This window comes from Hypanus sabinus, chromosome 9 (assembly GCF_030144855.1).
Source record: "Hypanus sabinus isolate sHypSab1 chromosome 9, sHypSab1.hap1, whole genome shotgun sequence".
Classification (NCBI taxonomy): domain Eukaryota; kingdom Metazoa; phylum Chordata; class Chondrichthyes; order Myliobatiformes; family Dasyatidae; genus Hypanus; species Hypanus sabinus.
In genome coordinates this window covers 23,137,313-23,156,444 of record NC_082714.1, presented here as the reverse complement: position 1 = coordinate 23,156,444, position 19,132 = coordinate 23,137,313, and the positions used below count along the sequence as shown (strand labels likewise).

Below are 19,132 nucleotides of genomic sequence, written 5' to 3'. Positions count from 1 at the left end.
CCGCGCGACGTAAAAGCGGGCGGCGGCGCGCGGACTCAGCGGTTGGAGGTACTGCGGGGCGGTCCTTCCGTATGGTTCCGAAATGTAATTATATTAATTTATGTTTGCCCCTTCGGATCTTCTCTGCACCACTTGTATGTTGTAATGTCGGGGTAGAAACCCCGGCATTGACAGTTCAAATTTCCCAAACTTTCTGGAATATTCTATCACAAACACGAGAAAATCTGCAGATGCTGGAAATCCGAGCATCACACTCCGAGCAATGCTGGAGGAACTCAGCAGGCCAGGCAGCATCTAGCAAAATAGTACAGACGACGTTTCGGGTCGAAACCCCTGCCGAAGGGTAGTGTGGGAACAACACCTCCCATACTAGCTCCACCACTACTTTATTCTTTACATCAGTTAACTTATGTACAGCCTAGTGTAACTATATGGGCATACAAATCAACCTTAAGTATATATACAGTATTTACTATTTTTATTGCAGACATCTCACCCTTGAAAAACTCATTTCACCACCCCCACAACCCCAAAATCCCAACCTCCCCCCCCCCCCCATCGACCTCCAAGGCTGTATGTATACATTCGATTATGAAAGAACACAATAATTGATTTGGTTACCTATTGAAAGTACTTACACACACACACTCACACCTTGCTGAGTATTTTGTTGGCAGTCTCAATGCTAATAGCTAAATGCTAATGCAAATAGCTTTTCTATTTTTTTTTGCAAACTTTCCTTGTACTGTGATGTGGCTTGCTTGGCAGATTTGAGCATTTTGCCGGAAGTCTCAACCTCATAGCAGTCTGGGTCAATGAATTTGTTAATTTTGCAAGACATCAGATTCACAAGTGTTTTGTGAGATGGCTGATGGACAATGAAAGAGAGAGAGAGGGCGACTGTAAAGCCTGCCTACAGAGAAAACTGATAGGTCTACTTAGCACAAAGAGAGACCAATCAGGATTCATTCTCTCTCTCTCTCTCTCTCCCTCTCCCTCTCTCCCTCTCTCCTCTCTCCTCTCTCCTCTCTCCTCTCTCCTCTCTCCTCTCTCTCCCTCTCCCTCTCTCCCTCTCTCCTCTCTCCTCTCTCCCCCCCCCCTTTGTTCTGTTACATGGGATCCAGAGTAACAATTATTTCATTCTCTTCTCAGGAACAGTTCATACCTCTCAACTATCAGGCTTTTGAAGCAGTGGGGATAACTCATTCCACTTCACGTGCCCCATCACTGAAGCATTCCCACAGCCCTTGGTCTCACTTCCAAGGACTTTTCATCTCATGGTCTCCATACTTTTTGCTTATCTTTTTCCTCTTTTGTATTTGCCCAGTTTGCTTTTTGCACATTGGTTGTTCTTTAGCCCTGTTGGGTGCAGTCTTTCATTGATTCTATTGCGTTTTGTGTTTTTAATGTGCATACCCACAAAACAAATGTCATTTTTGTACACATATGTGCCTAAAATGTTGACTATGCTATTTTCTTAGATGCTGCCTGGCCTGCTGAATCCCTCCAGCATTTTTGTGTGTGTGTGTTGCTGGAATTTTCTATGACATCTATATACGTCTATTGACTTTTCAACAGCAAATACCTGTACAGAGGACATAATTTCTATCTGCACCATCTATTGATTTTTCAACAGCAGATGCTGGTAGAGAGGACATGATTTCTATCTGCATGGGCATCAAATGGTCCCACCTGTACTTTCTGATACTTATGTAACATCAAAAGAGTTGAATCTGGATTGTTTTATTGCTGGGCACCAGACTTTAGGAAGGGTGATATTAGTGGGTATTAGTGATTTCATCCCTAAATTTGAATGATATTCAGACCTACAAAAGTCTGCACAAAGATTTATTAGGGTAAAAGACCAAAACCATGATAAAAGTGAGAGGATTAAAGGAAAATCAAAGGATGAGGGAGAGGTTGGGAGACATGGGGAGATGGTAAATTCTGCAGCTTACGTTCCTGATAGTTGAAGGCACTTCAAGTGGAATGATGAGCATCAGGGAAACCCATGAAGCCAGAATGAGGGAGCACAAATATTTCCAGGGAGTTGAAAGGCTGTAGAAATAGGTAAGGAGAAGATCTGGAGAAGGAAGTATGGAGGGAGGTGAAGTTAAAATAGTGAAGAGAATTTTAAGTCAAAGCAAAAAATGCAGGACATGTTTGGAGCCTCTGATGAAGGCTCGTTGACCTGAACTGACAACTCTACTGATCTCTCCATAGATGCTGCCTGATTCAAGCATGTACAGAAGTTCAAAGTACATTTATTATCAGTTATTCAACCTTGGGATTCGTCTCCTACAAGTTGAAAGTAAGTTATTATCGAAGTACGTATACGTCACCATATACAAATATGACATTCGTTTTCTGGGTATGCTCATTAAATCCACAAAACATAATAGAATCAATGAAATACTGACCCAACAGGGCTGATAAGCAACAAATATGCAAAAAACAACAAACTGTAAATAGAAAAGAGGAAAAAAATAACTAAGCAATAAATATTGAGACGATGCAATGAAAAGTCCTTGAAAGTGAGACCATGGGCTGTGGGAATGCTTCAGTGATGGGGCAAGTGAAGTTAAATGAGATATCCCCACTGCTTCAAAAGCCTGATAGTTGACTGTTCTTGAAAGGAGAATGAAATAATTGTTACTCTGGATCCAATGCAACTCAAAAAAAACCCACAGAAGATAAAGAACACAATAATAATAAAAAAACACATATACATACATAAGATAGATTATATGCATAGATTGATTGTATGCCCATAAAGTTACATTGGGCTGTACATAAGTTAAATGATGTGGGAGGTGTTGTTCAAACTTAATACTTGGGGAAAGTTATTGTTTTTCAGCCTGGTGGAACTGGTGTGGATGCTACATATCCTCCCTCCTGCTAGGAGTGGGACAAACAGTTCCTAAGCAGGGTGGATGGCCTGTTTCATGATGTTGCTGGCCCATTTCCAGCTCCATTGTATATATCTCCTTATTGGCAGGTAGGCTGGTGTTGCTAATGCATTGGTCAATTTGACTGCCTGTTGTATTGCCTTCTTGTCCACTGCAGTGCAGTTTCCATACCATGCAGTAATGCAGCTTGTCAAGATGCTCTGCTGCACATCTGTGGTATTACGTGAGTATGGATGTCCAAAGTCCAGCTTTCTTCAGCGTCCTTGGAAAGTGGAGGCATTGGTGAACTTTCTTGACTGTGTAGGATGTGTTCTGGGACCATGAGAGGTTATGTGTGATGAGCACTCCCAGGAATTTGAAACTGTTTGCAGTTTTCATTAATGTGCTGCCAATGTAAAGGCGGATGTGAATGGTGTGAGTTCTGCTGAAGTTCTCCTTTGTCTTCTTGACATTAAAGAAGAGGATATTTGTCTGGCACCAAGCCTCGAGCTCTTCCATCTCCTCTCTGTTGGAAGTCTTACTGTTGTTGGTAATGAGGCCCACCGCTATGATGTCATCTGTGAACTTAGTGATATCATTCTCAGGTGTTTGGCTGTGCAGTCATGTGTGAGCAGAGTGTACAGCAATGAGCTCAGCACACAGCCCTGAATATGATAGGAAAGGAGGAGTGATTGTACATTTTGACTCTGAGGTCTGTTCATTAGGAAGTCTAACACCCAGTTGCACAGTGGTGTATTTAGACCGAGGAGTAGGAATTTGTTAAGCAAGGTCTGTGGGACAATAGTGCTGAATGCCGAACATCATTCTGACATAAGTGTCCTTGTTTTCTAGTTTTCAGGGCCAGGTGCATGACAGATACTATGGCATCTGCTGTAGACCAGTTCTGTTGGTAAGCATATTGGTGGGTGTTTAATATGGCCGGAATGGATTTTATAGTATGTGCTGTTATCAGCCATTCAAAATACTTCATGATAATTGGTGTCAGGGTCACCAGACATTTAGTTCGTAATCTCCGGAAATTTGATTCAATTATCTGTCCATTTTGTCTTCTAGAAATTCTATTTCAGATTTCCAGCATCTGAAGTTTCTGGTGTTCAAATCTAATTTTTACACAGCCAACATAGGTCAACAAGCAGACTTAGGATAAAACAAACTAGTTAGGATACAGTAGACATGGAAAGATCTCACAGAGTTAGCATTGTTATTGCTAGATTGAAAGATTTGGAATTTTTGCTCCAATGATCTTAGTCAAAGAGTTATCAGCATCAATGATGACAGATTAAGATAACTGAATTGCATTTCTGGGAGTCTAAGTGGAGAAATTGCAAAATGTCCATTTGAGCAAGACAACCATATTTGCATCGTAACTCAATAGAGGGATATAGCTTTTCCTAATCAATGCCCGTCCTTGTGTTAGTAGACTGGGAATCTGCAGAAGAAAAGCTCTATCAAAGTGGAGTAGTAAATCATTAGATAGTTACAAAAACAAGAGAAGGCAGAAAACTGTATGCGTCCTTTTGACTTCTTTAAGAAGTAAACTAACGGTAGTTTTTCTCACCCCTGTGTCAGATGTATTTAATCACAGTAATTTTGTTGTGGACCACGTTTGATTAAACTCTCATCTGTCAAGCCTGGGCATGTACAGTTGTCGAAAGATAATGAAAGGATACTTCAGGGTGATTACAAGTTTGTAATCTAATTGAGGGCTTTAGACAATGTTAAAAACCATTAGAGTGTAAATGAATAGTTTCAAACCATTATCCAAAAAGCAACATTAGATTACTACTTTGAAAGTAGGTATTATATTTTGATAATATATGTTGTTAATTTGTAATGTTGACAGTGATTTTAGGGTATGGTCACTGACTGTCAGCACAGTATGATTTAGACTTTATTTTTGAGAATGCGTGAGCAGCTTTATATGTCTCACTGCACTCCAGGAACCATTTTATTGCATTTGATAGTACAAAACATCATTTTATTACTATGAAAACACTGGTTTTATTGAATTTTTAGTGTGTTAAATCTGAGGACTATGTAGGATTATAAAACAATCCATTCTTGGTGGTTATTTTTGTGAAGTTCATGGAGGATTTATTCAATTTTTTAACCATTAGTTGTAATTAATGTTCAAAATTAAAAGATGACTCCTTTTTGTTGATCCACATTGAATCAGAATCAGGTTTACTATCACTGGCATATGTTGTGAAATTTTTTGTTTTTCAGTAGCATTACATTGCAGTATATAATAAAAAGCACTACAAACTACAATAAGAAATATATATAGAAATTAAATTAAATAAGTAGTGGAAAAAGAAAGCAAAATAAAAAATAAGTAATGAGGTAGGCTTTATAGGTTCACTGCCCATTCAGAAATCTGATGGTGGAGGGGAAGAAGCTGTTCCTGAAACACTGAGTATGTGTCTTCAGGGTCTTGTACCTCCTCCTGATGGCAGCAATGAGAAGAGGGCTTGGCATTGGGTGATGGAGGTCCTTAATGCAGGACGCCACCTTCTTGAGACATTGCCTCTGAAAGTGCCCTCACTATTGGGGAGGCTTTTGCACATAATGGAGCTGGCTGAATTTACAACTTACTGCAGCTTTTTCTGATACTGTGCAGTAACCCCTCCATACCAGACTGTGATGCAACCAGTTAGAACATGCTTCATGGTACATCTGTAGAAATTTGTGAGTCTTTGGTGACGTACCAAGTCTCCTCAAACTCCTAATGAAATATAGCTGCAATCATGCCTTTATTGTAATTGCATCAATATGTTGGACCCAGGATAGATCTTCAAAGATGTTGACTCTCAGGAACTTGAAACTGCTCACCCTTTCCATTACTGATCCCTCAATGAACACCGGTATATATTCCCTCAACTTACCCTTCCTGAAGTCCATAATCAACTCCTTGGTCTTACTGACATTGAGTTCAAGGTTATTGGTGAGACACTGCTCAAACAGATGATCTGTCTCACTCTTGTATGCTTCCTTGTCACCATCTGAAATTCTGTCAACTGTAGTTGTGTCATTGGCAAATTTATAGATGCTGTTTGAACTGTGCCTAGCCGCACAGCTGTGGATGTAGAGAGAGTAGAACAGTGGGCTAAGAAAGCATCCTTGAGGTGCACCATTGTTGATTGTCAGCAAGGAGGAGACGTTATTTCTGATCCACACTGGCTGTGGTCTTCCAGTGAGGAAGGCAAAAATTCATTTGCAGAGGGAGGTACAGAGGCCAGGTTTTGGAGCTTGTTGGTTAGAACTGAGGGTATAATTATGTTGCATGCTGAACTGTAGTCAATAGACAGCAGCCTTATGTAGGTATTGCTATCGTTCAGGTGATCCAAAGCCAAGTGAAGAACTGGTTAGATTGCATCTACTGAAGAGCTATTGTGGTGATAAGCAAATTGTTGTGGGTCCAGGTTCTTGTTTAGGCAGGAGTTGATTCTGGCTATGACCAATCCCTCAAAGCACTTCATTACTGTAGATGTGAGTGAAACTGGGTGAGTTGTTGAGGCAGCTCACCCTGCTCTTCTTGGGCATTGGTATGATTGTTGATGTTTTGAAGCAGATAGAAACCTCCGACTTCAGCAATGAGAAATTGAAGATGTCCTTGAATACTCCCACCAGTTAGATGGCAGAGGTTTTCAGTGACGCCTAATGCCTTGCGAGGGTTCACTTTCTTGAAAAGTGTTCTTACAATTGTTATGAAATCCCATAACTGGATCACTTACCAGCAAAGATAGAGAGGTCCGTTGAAGTCTGATGGTACTATTTTTAAAAGTATTTATTGATAAAGGGCACAAAAATAAGATTAATGCAAACATACAGATAATATACGTTATCAATACTAAATCTAAAGCGCGGGTATAATAATAACCAATAAGAAATAGCTCTATCATTGTCTAGGGGATAATGTATTGTCTGATGGAAAGATAACAGTCACTATCAGTTCGTTCAAGCTGCAGCGTTGTTGGGTTTAAAAGCGATGCGGTTTAAACTTGCCCAGGTCTTTTATGATGCCAATCCATTGAGTCAGGGGAGCGGATTCCCCCCATTGTTAGCTAAAAGCTATTTTCCGTGGTTCCAGCCACCAATTCCAGCCACGGAATTGAACGCATGTGGCCTCCTTCAGATGACTTCCTGCTGTTACGTGGTCACTTAACGTTTCTTCTGGTGCGTCTGAGGGACTGTTCCTACAGACCCTCTTTTATCCTGACTCGCAGGGTCGTAGATGTCAATCAGGTTGGGGGTGTGCACTCTCTCCCTCAACCAGCCCACTTTGCCTGAGGGCATTCACGTAGTATAGTAGATCAATCCACAAATTGGTCTCCAAGAGACAATGGCCATGTCCCGTAGCTTTACATCGCCGGGGAAACGAGGCATTTTGCACGTCTCTCTCTCATTCCCTGGGCCCCTTGACCCAACCCAAAAGTGATCTTGCGATTCTCACAAAGGAGGGGGCTACAGACGTAACACAATGGCCTCTGATATCACCAGATGCTGCAGAGATTTACAAAGGTGTAGTTTTTATCTCCATTTCAAAGTGTGCATAATAGGTTTTGAGCTCGGCTGGGAGTAAAGCATCATAGCCATTCAAGATGTTAGGTTTCACCTTGTACAAAATAATGGCCTGTAAACCCTGCCAGACCTGTGGTGCATCTGGTTCCAACTCTAACTTCAATTAGAATTGTTTTCTCACTCTTAAAACAGCCTTCTATAAGATATACTTGGACTTCTAGATTACCGGTTCTAAATGCCACAGATGTAGCCCTCAGCACACTACGAATGTCTTGGTTCATCCATGGCTTTTGGTTTCAGTACATCTGGTATGTTCTTGAAGACACACACTTATCCACATAGAACTTGATGAAATCAGTGACAACCTGCATATTCATTCAGATTCAAGGATGAGTCCCTGAATATTGTCCCCTCCTCTAATCAAAGCAGTCCTGTAAGCGCTCCTCTGCCTTTTGTGACCAGAGCTTCTTAGTCCTCACCAGTGGTGCTGCAGTCGTTAGTCTGCTTTAAGCCGGGAGAAGTACAGCCGGGTGATTTTACTTTCCAAAGTGTGGGCATGGGATGGCACAGTAAGCATTCTTGATGGTAGTATAAGATTAGTCAAGTGTGTTGGCTCCCCCTGGTTCCACAGGCAATATGTTGACATTAGTCCTAAAATGTAGTAGTCCTAAACTTAAATATTTGATGATTTCCATCAGAGCTGCACGCAAAGAGTCACCACTTATCAGTGTTATCTTGTCCATTCATTGTCACTGAGTCTGTTATGTCGTAATTGACAGATTATTAAGAAGTGTTCTAGTAACGATTTAAATTTAAAGGGCTGCTGGAGTAAAACAAATTCACAAAATTACATAAAATATAATCAAGTTAACTCTATATTTCTAAATGTTAAAACTGAGTACATATGTTATTCCATTAGATTTTACAGAAGTAGCATGAGTTGTTATTTTGTTACTTTTATCTCTTGCAAGTTATCTATAATAGTATTTATAATAAGCTTAATAGTTATCTATTATTTCTATTAAATCATATCTTGTGGATATTTGAATACTGTTACAGTATACTGGTTATATTGATTTCAGCATAATAAATTCAAGTCTTTCTCGTATTGACAGTTATCCCAAAAAAAACACACCAGGTATTTTGTTGTTAATTCTGTCCACATTCTTTACATTTGAAATAAAATAAGTATCATATTTATTGAAAGCTGTTGAACAGACCATATGCAATAACAGCAATAAATTTTGTTATGCTGCTCAGTTGGATCCAGGTTTTCTCTGAAACCTTTTTTTTAGCTGAGTCTCAGCCCTGAAAATTTAATTTTCAGTAAAAAACAGCCATGGAAAAGGGAAAAGAACAACTGTGTTGTACAAGATCAATATTCAGGGCTGCCACCTGCATTTAAAATTGTTGCAGGAGGCTGACATTGTGTGTAATAATTAAGGCGGGTATTTTCTGACCTTATCAGCAGGGATAAATAAGCAGTAACGCACATTCGACTGGACACATTCTAATAAGCTTGTTTCATTTATCTAATGTTTTGAAGAACCCTTTATCACTGATTGTGAAGTTTTACTATTTCCTTGTATTTCCTCTGGATTGGGTGTTGTGTAATGAACCAGATGTGATTCAGAATTGAAATGTTTTCTTTTATTAGAATACTCCTCAGGATGGATTAACAACACCTTCTCCCCACTCTGGCCCCTTACCGTTCTCACCTGCCAATCACTCCTTCTTCCCTTTCTCCTCTTGTCCACCCTCCTCTCCTATCAGATTCCTTCCTGTCCAGGTACATTGACTTGGCTTCACCTATCACCTTCTAACTATCCTCCTTCCCCTCCCCCTATCTTTTTATTCTGTCATCTTACCCCTTCATTTCCAGTCCTGAAGAAAGGTCTCAGCCAGAAACATTGAATGTTTTATCATTTCCATGGATGTTGCCTGACCTGCTGAGTTCCTCAGGCATTTTGTGTGTGTTGCAAGGGGTAGTCTATTAAAGTCTGGAGTTGGTTGATGGTGGACTTCTCTTTGAAGTGACCTCAAATATTCTGAAAGAAAGAAAGTTTGCAAGGTACATTTTACAAGGTTTGTTTGTAGCTTTCTCTGCTGGAATTATTTGGTCATTCTAATTAAGTCACCTTTCAGTGCCTTGCAGGTGTCTAAAGGCCTTTGCTTATGCTGTGAAAGGTTGTTATCAGAAACAAATTACCTTGATGTTGCCATGGACATTTTATTCATAATGACATCAAAAAGCTGGGAATCAACACTCTCCCACTCCGGTCTGTTGTTGGGGGCTCATAGTTTAACTGGACGGCCCATTGCCTTACTGGCTGTGATTGGTTAGCTTCCTGGTCGCAGAGCAACCCAGAGGACTGCTGATTTTCTGAATAGGATTGGAAGTTAACCCTGTTTATCTACTCTCCACAGTCACCACACCAGTGACTATACATAAGTTGACAATGAGATAAAACATGCAATTACTATCATGCTCTAATAGTGCCAGACAGTGTTATTAATTAATGACCCTTCAACTTGACAATTAGTTTGGACATTCTAGGTTTGGATAAAGAGGACCAACCAGATTCAATACTAAAATTGTAACCATACTGTTTTATCTATGAGACAAGGACATATCTCTTGGTACTACAGTACTCAAATCCGAGCAAATATGCCAGAAAATTTTCATGCCATCTGAGAAACAAGGTGGCCTTGGAAGCAGATGGTATGCATGCTGAAGTTCCAAAACATGGTGGAAAAGGATGTCAATCACTCATTCATAATATCATCTCCTGTGTCTGGGAAGATTCAGACATACCATGGAATTTTTGTTTACTCCAGAAGAATATAAGGATCCAAGAACATATGGATCAGTAAATTTGTGAATAACACTAAGATTGGGGGTGTAGTGGACTGAGGAAGTTCTATCATGGCTTGCAGAGGGATCTGCATCAGCCGGAAAAATGTGCTGAAAAATGGCAGATGGAATTTAATGAAGACAGGTGCGAGGTTTTATGCTTCGGTAGGACCAGCCAAGGTACGTCTTACACAGTGAATAGAAGGACACGGAGGAGTGTGGTAGAAAAAAGGGACCTAATTCATTGTAAGTGGTATTCTATAGCATCATAAAGAAAGCTTTTTGGCACATTGGCCTTCATAAATCAATCTATTGAGTACAGAAGATGGGATTTTATGTTGAAATTGTATAAGATGTTAGTGATGCCTAATTTGGACTAGTGTGTTCAGTTTTGGTCACCTACCTACAGGAAAGATGTAATCAAGGTTGAAACAGTACAGAGAAAATTTACAAGGATGTTGCTGGGTCTGAAGACCCTGAGTTATAAGGAAAGATTGAATAGGTTAGGACTGTTAGGACTGAGGTTGGTAACCTCTTCAGTCAGAGGGTCATGAGAGTGTGGAATGAGCTGCCAACACAAGTGGTGCATGTGAGCTTGATTTCAAAGTTTAAGAGAAGTTTGGATAGGTATATGGATAGCAGGGATATAGAGGGCTATGGTCCCGGAAAAGGTGGATGGGAGTAGGCAATTTAAATGGTTTTGCCATGGACTAGATGTCCCAAATGGTCTGTTTCAAAGCTGTACTCTATGATTTTATGATCAATGTGTTAGAAAATTAATACTCTAAAAAATGAGTCCTGCATTGAATCTTTTACAAAACAAAAGTTCTCTAACACCTTCCCTTCTGTATACCACTAGCTCACAACAAAATAAATCCTTAATGTGATCCTGGAAAAATCCATAACTTGGAAGCTATTTCTTTACATAGGTACATGTGGAAGATGAACTTTTGCACTCCTTCAGTGGAAAAAAAAACTGTTTGAAGATCAAAATCTCAAGCTTGTATAAAACCTGGAAGCAGTGACTCCTATGTTCCTTTACACTTCTGACGCATTTACTACTTATGCCTTGCAGTACAAAGCACTGGAGAGTTGCCACCAAATTCTCCATAAAATCCTGAGCAATGTCAGAATCCTCTCTCAGGCCTACGTTCCCAAGCATTTAGAATCAGAATCAGGTTTGAGATCACTGGCATATGTTGAAAAATATGTTGATTTGCAGCAGCAGTACATTCCAATGCATAATTAAAAATTATAAATTACAATTACAGTAAGATATATATATATATATATAAATAAAAATTAAATAAGTAGTGCAAAAAAGAGGAAAAATTGTAAAGTAGTGTACACGGGTCCAATGTCCATTCAAAAGTCATATGGCATTGTGGAAGAAGATGTTTCTAGAACATTGAGTATGTGTCTTCAGGCTCCTGCACCAACTCTTTGATGGTAGCAATGAGAAGAGGGCATGTGTTGGGTGATGGGGGCCCTTAATGATGGACATCATCTTTTTATGGTACAGCCACAAGATGACAAAATGTCCTTGACGCTGGGGAGGCTCGTGCTCATGATGGAGTTGGCTGAGTTTGCATCTTTCTGCAGCCTTTTCTGATTCTGTGCAGTGGCCCCTCCACGCCAGATCATGATACAACCAGTTATAATGCTCTCCATGGTATGTTTATAGAAATTTGTGAGAGTCTTTGGTGACATACTGCACCGTCTCCTCAAATCCATAATGGAATAAAGCTTCTGTCATTGAGTCCTTAATTATTATCAGTCAGATTTCATATGTAGGCTATTTCAGTTATATTTCAGACTCACATGGACTTTCATAAAGTTCAGGGTCAAATACAAACCAATTTGTTCAAAGGTTCAAAGGTTCAATTATTATCAAAGCATGTTTCCATATATAACTCTGAAATCTGTCTTCTCCAGATATCCACAAAACAAAGAAAGAACACGGAAATCGTTCAGAGAGAAACATGAAAGTCACCCCCTGATACAAATAAGAATGGCATCCCTATTATTAACCCTCCAAAACACCCCTACCCCTCACAAAACAAAACAGGACCATCGATCCCAAAAGGCCATGCTGTTATTACTATGTATGTGGCTTGCTGCTTGCTGAAACCCACAACTGTGCCCTGAATTCTACATATTCATTGAACATTTTCTCTGGACCCTGCTTATGTGTACAGTTAAGGATATCTAATAGTGGCATTTTAAAATACAGTATTCCTTCCAGAATTTCATTCCATCTTCGCCTGAGGTTTCATCCATACTTTGTGATGACAAAATATTTTTGACCCTACCACCAATAATATTGCTTTACTCTTCTATATGGCAGCATTTATGTTAGACTTTTGGAACATTTCTACTCATTCCATAATCAGGGATAATGGCTAACACCACATGTTTTTCTAATATATGAATCTCTTCAACTTGTCTACATATCTGCCACATCCTCTGGCATCTATCATCATTGCCCTAATGGAACATGCCAGTTTCTTTTCCAGTACTTTCCATATTGCTCCAGATTCCAGCATCTGCAGCCTTATGTGTCTCTGGTATAGTGTGTGTGGTATTGCTGTTTTGTTTTCTTTAGTGGTACAGCAGGTGGTGTTGCTGCCTTGTAACTCAATGACTTGGATTTATCCTAACCTTAGGTACTAGGTGATGTTTGCATTTTTTGCCTGAGTGGGTTTCAGAATCAGAATCTGAATCAGAATCAGGTTTATTATCACTGACATGTGTTGCGAATTTGTTAATTTAGCAGCAGCAGTTCAATGCAATACATAATCTAGAAGACATAAAATAAGTACAGAACTTTTGTTACTTAGGAAGCTGGGTGACATCAGATGGCAGGTGCGACATAGACATCAAAAGAAGAATAGGGATGGCAAAAGACACCTTTACAATAATGAAGAGTACACTGACCAACACTAAACTAGGCATGACAACCCGCCTTAGAGTAGTGAAATGTTACGTTTATCCAGTTATGTTATATGGCTCAGAATGTTGGACAATATCTAGTAACATGAGGAAATGAATTGAAGCAGCAGAGATGTGGTTTTTGAGGAGGATGCAAAGAATATCATGGATGAAACGGATATCTAATGAGGATGTCATGAACAGAGCAAACACAAAAAGAGAAATAATGTATGAGATCATGAAAAGGCAATGTAACTTCATTGGACATGTGATTAGGAAAGAGGAGTTAGAATGCATGGTAATTATGGGAAAGGTTGAAGGGAAGAAAGGAAGAGGAAGGCAAAGACAAATGATGATGGAGACAGCAGCCAGAGAACTGGAAATGAAAATGAATTGATCCACTTGACCCGGAACAGGAGTGTGTGGGCCATGGCAGTCAAAGCTCAAACTGGGCATGGCACCTGATGATGATGATGATGAATCTAGAAGAAATATAATAATAATAATAAATCAATCAATTACAGTATATGTAAATTGAATAGATTAAAAAATTGTGCAAAAACAGAAATAATATATATTTAAAAAGTGAGGTAGTGTTCATGGGTTTAATGTCCATTTAGGAATCGGATGGCAGAGGGGAAGAAGCTGTTCCTGAATCGCTGAGTGTGTGCCTTCAGGGTTCTATAACTTCTACCTGATGGTAACAATGAGAAAAGGGCATGCCCTGGGTGCTGGAGATCCTTAATAATAGACACTGCCTTTCTGAGATGCCGCTCCTTGCAGGTGTCCTGGATACTCTGTAGGCTAGTACCCAAGATAGAGCTGACTAAATTTACAACCCTCTACAGCTTCTTTCGGTCCTGTGCAGTAGCCCCCCCCCCCACCACACCCCCAATATCAGACAGTGATGCAGCCTGTCAGAATGCTCTCCGCAGCACATCCCGTGGATTCTGCAGTTTTCTGCCACTTCCTTGGAATGTGCTAGGTTATTTAACGCGTGTAGGCAGGTGGGAGAAAAATTGAGGGCAGTTGATGGACATGTGAGAGGGAACAAATTCCAGGGATATAAGTGAGGAAATGGGACAGATGAAAATGTTCTGAGACATGCGGTAGACTCAATGGACTGAATAGCCTTGTATTTCCTATATGAACAAGGTTGTGGGCATGCTATGTTGGCACCAGGAGCATGGTGACACTTGAGGGCTGCCTGTCAAAGTCCCCATTGATTTCATTTGACACAAAGAACACAGTTCACAGTATGTTTCAATATACATGTGACAAATAAAGCTAATCTCTAATCTTTCTCTAAGAAGTTAAATACAATGGGTGATTGATAAGTTCAAGGCCTAAGGTAGAAGGAGTCAATTTTAGAAAATCTAGCACATTTATTTTTCAACATAGTCCCCTCCTACACTTACACACTTAGTCCAGTGGTTGTGGAGCATACGGATCTTGGATCTCCAGAAAGTGTCCACAGATGGGTGATTGATAAGTTTGTGGCCTATGGTAGAAGGAGATGAGTTATACAGCTCTCATTACATGCACATGCAGGTCAACTCTTTAAGTGATTATGCAGAAAGTTTGAAGTTACTAACTCATCAGTTAACAATTCATCAGGGATGATTGATAAGTTAGTAGCCCAAGGTAGAATGAGATGAGTTATTAAGTTCAAACCTTCTGTAAATGTAGGAAGGGACTATGTTAAAAATAAATGTGCTAGGTTTTCTAAGATTGACTCTTTCTACCTTAGGCCACGAACTTATCAATCACCCCTCGTGAGTGAGAGAGAGAGAACCTCAGCAGAACATTCTTGAAGGCAGTGCCCTCTCACTTACAGCAATGCCCACATTGTAGTGCATGAAACCTTCAGTCCTTAATGCTACAGTTGAACTTAACTTTAGAACATCTAGACAGCACGTATGTAGAGTAGGACAGAAGCCTAAATTCAAATTGTTGCACAAAGGTGAATGATTACTGCACATTTTGAAGGATTCCATAATTTTCAAAATACTTTTTTCATGTTTATAAAATTAATGTTGAAGGGGAGAAATTGGTAAGCAAGAAAATAAGTGAAATGCAGAGGTACCAAACTATTTTTAGGACAAACAGTGTAGCACTGAACATCCACATTGACTGGTGAAGTGGAACTGTAAGAAGTGAGACTGGTGTGGTTAGGGGCAGGCATGATCTTGATCAAATGAGTTCTCTATTTAATATTTTAGGATATCATTGCCAGAGTACAATAATGAATACAGTGCCTTCTGCACCTGGAAACAGAAATAGGAATGATGATTTAGTAAAATTGCTTTAATGAACTAGTTTGAAGGTAATCAAATATGAGGTCAGGGCTCACTATGATCCTGGAAGCAATCTTCTACCTTCTGTAATGAAGTATGCTAATATATAATTCTGTCTAACAAATTTTGATCTAAATTGAACTTGGAACTCTTTTGTTGGGACCTGATTTCCTGTGTGTGATGCAGAATAAGTATTCATCACATATGCGTGAGTCAATTTCACAGGAGTAACCCCAGCTGAACCTTGAATAGATATTGAAGTCACTCATGCAAACTCTGCCTGCTTCAAATGTGGCACCATTACATTGCACAGAAATGCTTAAATTAAGATTTTATTTTGTAAGATAGATGCTATTAGTTATCATCCACACTTTTCTCAAATAGCATGGAGCAATGTAATTGAAGTTTCGAGCTTGCATTTTAAAAATTTTCCAGTTCTGCAAAGTTATTGACATAAAAATATCAACTCTCTTTCTCTCTGTTGAAATAGCTTGATCTGTTAGGTATTTCTACCATTTTGTGTTTTCAATACAGTTCTGTACTCTTGGAGTACAAAGATTTCCATGTTTGCTCTTTCCAGTGAACACTTGCATAATCTTGCAGCCTTTAATGCATCTTGTACATTTTCAATGTTTAAGTTTACATTTCATCATCGTTCTGTGGTATCAGTCTTCAAGTAGATTACCTTTGCCATTTTGCTTATATTCCTTTGATATTTGAACGATTCATGAATATTTTCTGTCAGCCCTCATCTGAGAAATGTCATATGTCATTTGAAAGGGTTTGCTCAAAGATCAGTTTAGTTTTGCCCTGCAACTTCCTTCCTTGCTTTCACACTTCCATGCACTCAATCCTATTATGGCCAATGACTTTGCTACAGGTTGGCTGAATATAATCCTGCGGACAGAAGATAATAACTTAATGTTCTTTTTGCTGAGTCATAGCTGTTGAATTCACACGTTTCAGGATTTTTCAGGTTAATAAGTGTTAAGCAATGAAGGTGTTTTCATTCTATCGCACTGTTAAAATAAGCAGATAAGTTAGATATTTAACTTTTGGAAAACCTTCACTGAGAGGAATCAGATAGCTTGAAACAATGCCAACATCATACCATAATAAAGGAAACCATAAGTTAACTTAAATTGTAATTTATGCTTTAGGATCTATTATAATTTTCTTTCAATTTATCTGGATATACAGTAGGTACAGTTTCTAGTTTCCAATAATCAGCTCTTTTCAATTATAGCTGAGCCTTGAAATATTACTGGTTTAGGCTTCTATCCAGCCTCATTTTCACCTTTACATCTTTTTCTTTTCTTGTGTTTATTTCTAACTAAATTTTATGTTTTTATTAGATTAGGAATGTAATAATTTATGGAATTTTAATAACATTGTGTGCTCCTGTAATGCTGTTTCAAATGTCTCATAAATGTAGCAAACTTGAATTTGAGAGGTTTGCAAAAGAATATTGTTAGACTTCCCTGAGTAACTTCATGCTGTTGGTTCCAATGTTGTAAAATCTGATTTGCATTTTTTAAAAATTTACAATAGTTCATAGTTCAAGATTCATTGTCATTCAAACATACATGAAAACCCATGAATACAGCCAAAGGAAACAGTGTTACTCCGGGACCAAAGTGCAAAACACAGTACCAACAGTCATACACAGTACAAGGCACATATAGCACATATAAGGTAGTAAGTAAACATATAAGATAGTAAACACATATAAAATATTAGTAAAATACAGTTATGCGAAAAATATAGTTGAAGACCCCAAGTCCATGAATGTTGCAGTGGTCTGCTGTCGAACACAATACAGCTTGTCTTCTGCCGACTAAACATGAGGGGGTGGCAGCACTGACTCCAGCTTGGATGCCAGGCAACACTGCCCCTGGCACTCCAGGTGGAGCGACTGACTCCAACTCCTCTCTCCTGGGCTGCTGTAGACAAGCAACACCTCGTAGTGAGGACTACACCTCACTATAACGGAGGCCATACAGCTTCCCTACTGACTAGCCCTGCCACCCACCAATAAATAAGTGAATTGCAGAATTCCACATTAACAATGTTCAACAGGGATCACAAGAAAAATGACTAAGATGATCCCTTGCTGTTAGACTACACACCTACTTTGCAACGCCTCCGACATCTCTGACGCAGGCAGCAGCACGATCTGCACCAAGTCCAACTCCTTCAGTTTCTCCACCAACAAGCAACTCTCTGACGGGGGTAGAACTGCAGTTCTCAATATCCAGCAGGGTCATAACTATTGCAAGATCGTACAGCGATTGCCAGTTAGCCTTGTAGCTGTAGTCTTGGAAACCAGTGCTTTGGTGGGGGGCATATTCTCTGCACTATATAAGTTGGGACATTTTAAACAAGGAGAATGATGATGCTTAAAGAATGGGTGCCACAATATTGGAGGATTTGGGCAAGTGGGAGAAATTTCCAGAGTGGCCTTGATGGACCTGAACAGACATTTCTCTTTCAGACTAGAAAGTCTGATTATTTGCTATTGAAGAACTCATTGTTGGGTCCCATGGATTGTAATATACCTAAATGGAAGGTGAGATGCTGTTTCTTGGAACAGGTTGAGAGGCTAAAAGTAGCAAAGTCACAATGAAAGTGAGATGGAAAATTAATGTGATATGGAAATGGAAGCCTGGAGTCAATTTTTTGGGGGCTGAACAGAGATACTCTACAAGTATGTTTTCTCCATTGCAGAGGAATCCACATATTGTGCTTTGAATGCAGCACAGTATACTAAATTGAAAGAAATTCAAGTGAACTGTTGCTTCCCTAGAAAATTTCTCTGGGTCCCTGAATAGTTGGAAGTAAAGGAGTGAATGTTGTATCCTCTGTGTTTATGTGGGAAGGTGCCATGAGAGGTGTATTGATGTAGATGAAAGAGTGAACTAGGGAATTGTAGGGAAAATGCTTCCTTTAAAATACTAAAAGGGAAAAAAAGGATAATGAGTGAAGTGGTGCGTCACATTGAAGTTGGCAAAAATGATGGTGATGATTGAAATTGTTGGCTGGTGGGGTTGGGTGGTGAAGCAAGGAGGATGCTACTCTCGTGTTGGGCTGAAGGCAAGGGTATGAGAGCAAAAGTGTGTGAAATAATACAGATGTGTTTCAAAAACCTGCTAACTATTAGCAGGAAGTAAAGAATAATTAAGAAAATTTCTTAACCATATAACAATTACAGCACGGGAACAGGCCATCTTGGCCCTTCTGGTCCGTGCCAAGCACTTACTCTCACCTAGTCCCGCCAACCTGTACTAAGCCCATAACCCTCCATTCCTTTCCTGTCCATATACCTATCCAATTTTTTTTTAAATGACAAAAATCAAACCCACCTCTATCACTTCTACTGAAAGCTCATTCCGCACAGTTACCACTCTTTGAGTAAAGAAGTTCCCCCTCGTGTAACCCCTAAACTTTTGTCCCTTAACTCTCAACTCATGTCCTCTTGTTTGAATCGCCCCTGCTCTCAATGGAAAAAGCCTATCCACGTCAACTCTATCTATCCCCCTCATAATTTTAAATACCTCTATCAAGTCCCCCCTCAACCTTCTACGCTCCAAAGAATAAAGAGCTAACTTGTTCAACCTTTC

At 39.6% G+C, this 19,132-nt stretch overlaps 1 protein-coding gene across 1 annotated transcript in view; it reads left to right on the top strand.

Annotated features, from left to right (window-relative positions):
• The first annotated feature begins 34 nt into the window (after nt 1-34).
• The window catches only part of rhbdl1 (rhomboid, veinlet-like 1 (Drosophila)), a 303,125-nt gene continuing 284,027 nt past the window's right edge, over nt 35-19,132 (top strand). Inside the window, exons 1-2 of the mRNA XM_059978638.1 lie at nt 35-84; nt 2,224-2,311. The gene's annotated coding sequence lies outside the window, so the exon portion shown is untranslated. The remainder of the gene's footprint in view (nt 85-2,223; nt 2,312-19,132) is intronic.